The 7,122-nt window shown below is 43.3% G+C and overlaps 1 long non-coding RNA gene across 2 annotated transcripts in view; it reads left to right on the top strand.

The window, feature by feature from the left end:
* LOC115070396 overlaps positions 1 to 7,122 on the top strand; it is a 28,905-nt gene that overhangs the window by 267 nt on the left and 21,516 nt on the right. For both annotated transcript variants that reach the window (XR_003849561.1, XR_003849560.1), the window contains exon 2: positions 2,023 to 2,201. This is a non-coding gene — a long non-coding RNA (uncharacterized LOC115070396). The remainder of the gene's footprint in view (positions 1 to 2,022; positions 2,202 to 7,122) is intronic.

A 7,122-nucleotide genomic window follows, 5' to 3' on the forward strand; every position in this document is an offset into this window, starting at 1 on the left:
ATAAACCTTCCCTTTCTGCCGCCACTTAACGTTTGCGTCTCCTCCCTTGTATTCCTACCTTGTTGATAAACTCCCAATCTATGAGACGACCTAGCACCTCCATTAGTCTTTAGGCTTTTGTTTGTATTATGTGGAACCCATGCTAAATCCTTTTTTTCTATTTTCCGTTTTTTTGGGTGGGGGGCGGGAACAGGGTCTTACTATGTCTCCCTGGCTGGCCTAGAACTCAGTATATAGGCCAAGGAGGTCTATATAGTTCAGAAAAAGAATTTCTGTACCTTGGACTGAACTTCCTGCAAGGCTGACCAACTGATTATCACCCTGGAGACTGTGACAGTTTGAAATGTTGCAGGTCCAGAATCTAATTACAATTTATCTCTGGCCTTCTTTAGCCCCCTGAATAGCCACTCCTTACCCACCTCTGTTTCTGATCTAACATCCTGTGACTAACAGATAAAAATCTTTTAGAATGTATTAATTTAGCAGACCACCAGGTCTCACCAATCCAAAAGCTAAGAACATCATCTGATAGTATCTGAAACCTCTAGTAAGACCTCTCCTGCTTTGCTGCTACCTGTCTACTGAATCTATCCTCCAATGTATTTGAAGTGTCTTGACTTATGACTTTTGTTCTATTACTATAAAAATTAAGGCAACTGTTAACATGCTGGAACATGGAATTTGGGGTAACCTGAATCTGTGTTCCCCGGCTATGGTCACTTATATTTGGCTCCAGAATAAACTATCTCTTACCCTCTTTGAGGTGAGAGTTATGCTTTTGCATGGACACAGGCCTGCCTCTGCCTCCTGAGTGCTGAAATTAAGGTGTTGCCCGCCAGTCCCAGCTCTATGCCAAATTCTAATAGTTGATAGTGAGACAGACTGGAAAAACAGGAAATTAAGGGGACATGAAAAAGGAAAGAGGCCCATTTAGCCAGGACCAGTCTTGATTTCCTTGCTGAAGTTCAAAAACTTCAACACAACTGATAAAGCCAAAGTTGCCTACACAGATAATGTGTATTTTCCTAAAGACATGTTTTTTGAGACAGGGTCTCTCTGTAGCTCCAGCTGGCCTGAAACTCACTATGTAGACTAGGCTGGCCTCATTTTTATAGAGATCTACCAGCCTCTGCCTCCCAAGTGCTGGGATTAAAGGCCTCTGTCACTGCCTAGCTTCCTAAACACATCTTAAATAAAAATGTAAAATGCAACAAATTCAAAACTTTAAAAAAAAAATCAGATCGAGGCTTAGCGGTACAGTGCACACCTGCAATCCCAACACTCTGAAGGCAAAGAAAGGAAATTTCTGAGTTTGAGGCCAGCCTGCTCTACATAATGAGCTCTAGGCCAGCCAAGGTTACATAATAAGACCCTGTCTGAAAACAAAAATACTAAATAAAAGTAACCAAAAAAACTGTGCTGAGGCCCAGGATGTTTGTAACCTTGAATTTTACCATATCAACACTCCTCTCTCAACCCTAAGTCCAAACAATGCACCTCATAAAACAGTACTACAACTTCATTTACAAAGGGAAAAGAAAAAAATAAGTAAACTAGCTCATATATTTTTACTTAACTATTAAATTTTACTTAAATTTTAAGCTTTGCTTAAACTTCCTTCTGTAAATTACATTCTTTTAAAAAAATGTCAGTCCAGTTCCAGGGGATCTGATGCCCTCTTCTGGACTCCATGGGCATTGCACACACACATTGTGCACTTAAAGCAAAACACTCATATACTTCAAGTAAAAATAATTTTAATTAATAGGAAAGTTTTGGAAACTAGCAAAATTTTTAAGGTAATTTTTTAGGTTGCTTTCAATGGGAGGGGGGAGTGAGACAGGGTCTCCCTGTAGCCCCAGATGACCTGGAACTTGCTATATAGACCAGGTTAGTCTCAAACTCACAGAGACCTGTCTGCCTTTGCCTCCAGTGTAGTGGGATTAAGTGTGTACTATATCTGGCTCTGTTTTTTACTTTTACTTTCATTTATTTTATGCTGAATTTATTTCTTTTCCATAGTTTATTTCTTGAGTTTCCTCTGGGATATCTGTCTGTGCAGTCTTCTCTTCCGCCTGGGGAACAGCATGCTCCTTCTCCGTGAGGAGCATCTCCATGCAGCAGGGGAACTCGTGCATGAGTTGATGTGATGCTGAGCTCTGCAAGCCTGCTGATGCATCTTGGGTGCTTTGATCACCTGGGTATGTTCAATGACCACAGAATTCTATTTTATTACTTTTTAAATTTTTAAAAAATTTACATTGATATGTGTTATATGTCTTCATGGGGGAGGGTGGCATGCACGTCCCACTCCCAGGTGGAAATCAGAGGACTGCCTTCAGAGGTTGAGTCTTTCCTTCCACCTTGTGTGTCCTGGGGATTGAACTCAGGTTGCCAGGCTTCGCAGCAAGCCCTTTTACATGATGAGCCATTTCATTAGCCTATTACCAGACACTGCTTCTTTGGTTTTTGGTTTTGAGACGGGATCTCCCTGTAGCTCCAGCTGGCCTACAACTCATTATGTAGACCAGGCTGGCCTTGAACTCACAGAGATCAGTCTGCCTCTGCCTCCCATGCTGGAATTAAAGACATGTGCCACTATGCCTGGCCCCCTGGGTTGTTTTTTTAATATATTTTTATTTGTTCTTTGAGAATTTCGTAGATGTATACAATGTATTTTGATCATCTCTCTCCCCATTCTCCACCCTCCAACTTGCCTTGACTCACTCTCTTTCCCAACACATCCCCTTCTCAATTTCGTGTCTTTAAAAAAATAACTCACTACTAAGTTCAGTGAGTGCTGTCCATATCGGCATGGGTGTGGGGCCATCTATGGTTTTTTGTTTTTGTTTCTTTGAGACAGGGTTTCATGTAGCCAAGGCTGATGAACTTATGCAACCAATGCTAACCTCAAATTCTTGATCCTCTTATCTCCATCTCCCAAGTGATTGCAAATGTTTGTCACCATGTGTGGCTCTCAAATACATCTACTTTTAACATTTGCAAGTTATATCATGGGTGGTTATCAGGGCTGCACAACTCTAGCTTAATCAAAGCAGTGTTATTAATGGCAATCCAAAAGCATTCATTTGAAATACTTTTTTAAAATTACTTTCAAGGTTTTTAAAAATATTTTATTATTTTTATTTTATGTGTATGAGTGTATTGCCTATATGTGTGTAAGTGCACCCATGTCATGCAATGCCACAGAGGTCAGAAGAGGGCGTTGGATTCCCCTGGAACTGGAGTTAAGGATGGTTCTTAGCCACCATGTGGGTGCCGGGAATCAAATCCGGGTCCTCTGCAAGAGCAGTCAGTGCTCTTAACCACTGAGCCACCTCTCCAGCCCCCTACTTTTAAGGTTTTTTTTAATTTTTATTTTTATTTTATGTGTATGCGTGTATCGGCTGCATGTAGGTAAGTGCACCCACGTCATGCAATGCCCTCAGAGGTCAGAAGAGGCTGTAGGATCCCCTGGGACTGGAGTTACAGGCAGTTGTTAGCTGCCATGTGGGTGCTGGGATTCAAACCCATGTCTTCTGCAAGAACAACCAGTGCTCTTAGCCGCTGAACCATCTCTCCAGCCCCCTTAAGTTTTTATTGATTTTCATTTTGTGTGTATGTTTTGCCCGAATGTATGTAAGTACATCATATGTGTGCAATGCCCAAAGAGGCCAAGAGGGTGTTGGATCCCCTGGAACTGGAGTTACAGATGGTTGTTAGTCATCATCTGGGTGCTGGGAACTGAACCTGGGTCTTCTGCAAGAGTAGCCAGTGCTCTTAACCACTGAGCCATCTCTCCAGCCCCTTCATTTTATTTACTTGTTTATATATATATACCTATCTATTTATTTATTGTGGTGTGTATGTGTGTGTGTATGTGTGTGTGTCCACTTACCACAGCATGCATGCTGAAGTCAAAGGACAACTTGTGGGAATCCACCAGGTGGGTTCTGGGGATCAAACTCAGGTTGTCAGGCTTCACAAGTGCCCTAACCTGTTGATCCATCTTGACAGCCCTGTAAGAGAATTTCACACCTTCATATTACATTTGTTCCCAGAGAGAAAATGGGTCATGGAGTTTTCCTTCCTGGGTGTGTGCTGCTACTGAGCCTGTCTGTTGCCACATTTAATTGCTGGCACCCGGAGCCACAGATCATGAGACTAGTTTCAAATGTGATGAATTATGAGCTAGCCTTGGATGGCATCCTGATGGTCTGAAATAACACCTATGGGGCCTTTAAGGGATTTGCTCACAGATGCCCAAGTTGGAACATTTGTAGATCACAGGCAAAATCTATACTTCAGATTGGTCGTATTCTATGCTCAGACTCCTAGTGATAGTGTTATTCACAAATAACACCAAGTCTCACAGTCTACATGTTACCCAACCCAAGCAGCTAATTTCACATTGTAAATATACAAAATGTAACTGGTATTTGTGTAGTGAATTTTACTAGGAACACTGCTAAACATTTTTTTTTTTTTACTTTTATTTATATTTGTGCCTTGGTGGGTTATGGAGGTCAGAGGACAAACTGTAGGAGTTGGTTCTCTTCTTCCACCATGTGGGTCCCAGGAATCAAACTTAAATCTTCAGGCTTGGCAGCAAGCACCCTTGCTTGCTGAGTCATCTCACCAGCCCCCTTGCTAAACATTCTTACAAGTCTTAGTTTTTACATATTCTTGAAGAGCTTTCCTGGTTGAATACGTCCTGTAGACTAGTAATCAGAGACAAACAGTGTGCCAGGTCTCTCTAAGGCCCCCTAGGAGTACAAGTCAAACCTGACCCACTCCCCATATGGGAATGGCAGTATGTGGAAGTCTTAGGAGCCAGGATGACCCCACCACTGGAGAGGACAAAAAGGAATTCCATATTTAGAGGCAGCTTCTGAAATAACTAGGATATAGACAGTACCTCAGGCATCAGCCATGTTGAACTGGATCAGGCCCAAAAGTTGTAGTTTTCCCCCAGGAGGATTGGTTGCAACCTGATGATTGGGTAGAGGCAGAACAGCCAGGGTTGAGGTTAGAGCCAGGCCTGTGGGCAGTGTCCATGCACTGGGGGTGGGGCTGGGGGCTGGACTATACACTGTCTCTGCCCACTGTGAGGACAGCTAGATGGATACGAAGGACAAGGCTGCGGATAAAGACTCACCCTATGAGATGCCCAGAAAAGCTTTTCTTTTAAAAAAATTATTTTATGTGTATGAGTGTTTTATGTACCATGTCCAAGAAGTCCAGAAGAGGGCATTGGATCTCCTGGAACTGGAGATACAGGTGGTTGTTAGCCACCATCCGGGTGCCGGGAACTGAATCCAGGTCCTCTGCAAGAGCAGTCAGTGCTCTTAACCACTAAGCCAGCTCTCCAACCCAGAAAAGCTTTTCTTATGACTGGAACTCTATGTAGCCAAAGATGTCCTTGAACTCACAATCCTCCTTCCATCTCTTGAGTGCTAGGATCAAAAGCGTGGACCACCATGCCCAATTTTATGCCCTGTGGGGACAGAACCCAGGACTTCATGCATACTAGGCAAGTGTTCTAGCAACCAAGACATCCTCAGCCCCAGGAAAGCTTTTCTACCTGATGCTACCTATGTTTGTAGAGCTCCTGAATTGATTCTTCCATGCTGACAAGCCTGCCCATGTGTAGATGCCCTGCTTGACCAGTGCCAAAAAACTGGGATTAGACCAGGAGTCCCCCAGCTTTGCTGCTCGGGTGTGCTTTCACTGTCCTCCTGAGAGCCTTTATTGGAAGCTCAGTAGTTGAATTTCACACAGACTTTACATAAGCACATAGGAATTTTCCCATCATTTTAGTAAGAAAACACTACAGCTCACCCAAGGCCATGGTGACTGGCCCAGTAACGGACCTCCTTAGATGCATGCACAAACAGGGGGAGGGTACAACCTCTTCCCAGCACTCCAGAAAACAGATGTCATTAGTCTTCCCCCAGCACCCTGGGAGCAGACACCCCCCGACACACACACACCCCATCAAGCCTCTGCATCAACAAAGCCTAAAGAAATCTGTTAACTCTTAGTGAGCCAAGTGCCAGGAGCCTGTTAACTATTAGTAAGCAGAGTGCTATTGTCCTTAAGGGACAATGGGGGTGGCTACACCCATCTATGGAATGGTCTCTCTCTATGATCCAGCTGTCTGAACATTTTGCTAAGTGACTACAGTAGTTGATGACTGAATTTTCATTAGATTTGCATTTGTTGTACATCTTGATGATTTTTTCCTCTATGTGTTTTAGTGTTATTCTTGTGGTCCTACTTGTATGCCCTGGGACTATCTGTGTATATCAATAGTACTGATGTTACCAGATATTTCTCCAAGAGTTTATTCAGAAATAAAATATAATCAGTCAGGCATGGTGATGCACACCTTTGATCCCAGCACCCGGGAGGCAAAGGCAGGTCTCTGTGAGATCAAGGTCATTCTGGTCTACATAGTGAGTTTTCAACCCAGCTGGGGCCACAGGGAGACCCTGTCTCAAAAAAACAAAAAAGAGGCTGGAGAGATGGCTCAGCAGTTAACAGCAGTGGCTTCTCTTACAGATGACCTGGGTTCAGTTCACAGCAAGGTATCTAACATCCATTTGTAACTCTAGTTCCAGGGGATCCAGGCACTGCATGACATGGGTACACTTACATACCTGGAGGCAAAACACACATAAACATAATTTTTTTAATATTTATTTATTTTATTTATTTATTTTGGTCTTTTTTGAGACAGGGCCTCCCTGTAGCTCCAGCTATCCTGGAACTCGCTATGTAGACCAGGCTGGCCTTGAACTCACAGAGATCCACCTGCCTCTGCCTCCCGAGTGCTGGGATTAAAGGCGTGCGCCACCACGCCTGACTATTTATTATTTTTATTTTATGCGTATGCATGTATTACCTGCACGTAGGTAAGTGCACCCCTGTTGTGCAATGCCCGTGGAGGACAGAAGAGGCTGTCGGATCCCCTGGAACTGGAGTTATAGATAGTTGTTAGCTGCGGCTCAGCGGTTAAGAACACTGACTCTTCTTGCATAAACATAAAATTTTTTAAAAAATAAATTTAAAGCTGGGTGTGGTGGCACACGCCTTTAATCCCAGCACTCAGGAGGCAGA

The sequence above is a fragment of the Nannospalax galili genome, unplaced genomic scaffold (genome assembly GCF_000622305.1).
Source record: "Nannospalax galili isolate Female #2095 unplaced genomic scaffold, S.galili_v1.0 scaffold1736, whole genome shotgun sequence".
Classification (NCBI taxonomy): Eukaryota; Metazoa; Chordata; class Mammalia; order Rodentia; family Spalacidae; genus Nannospalax; species Nannospalax galili.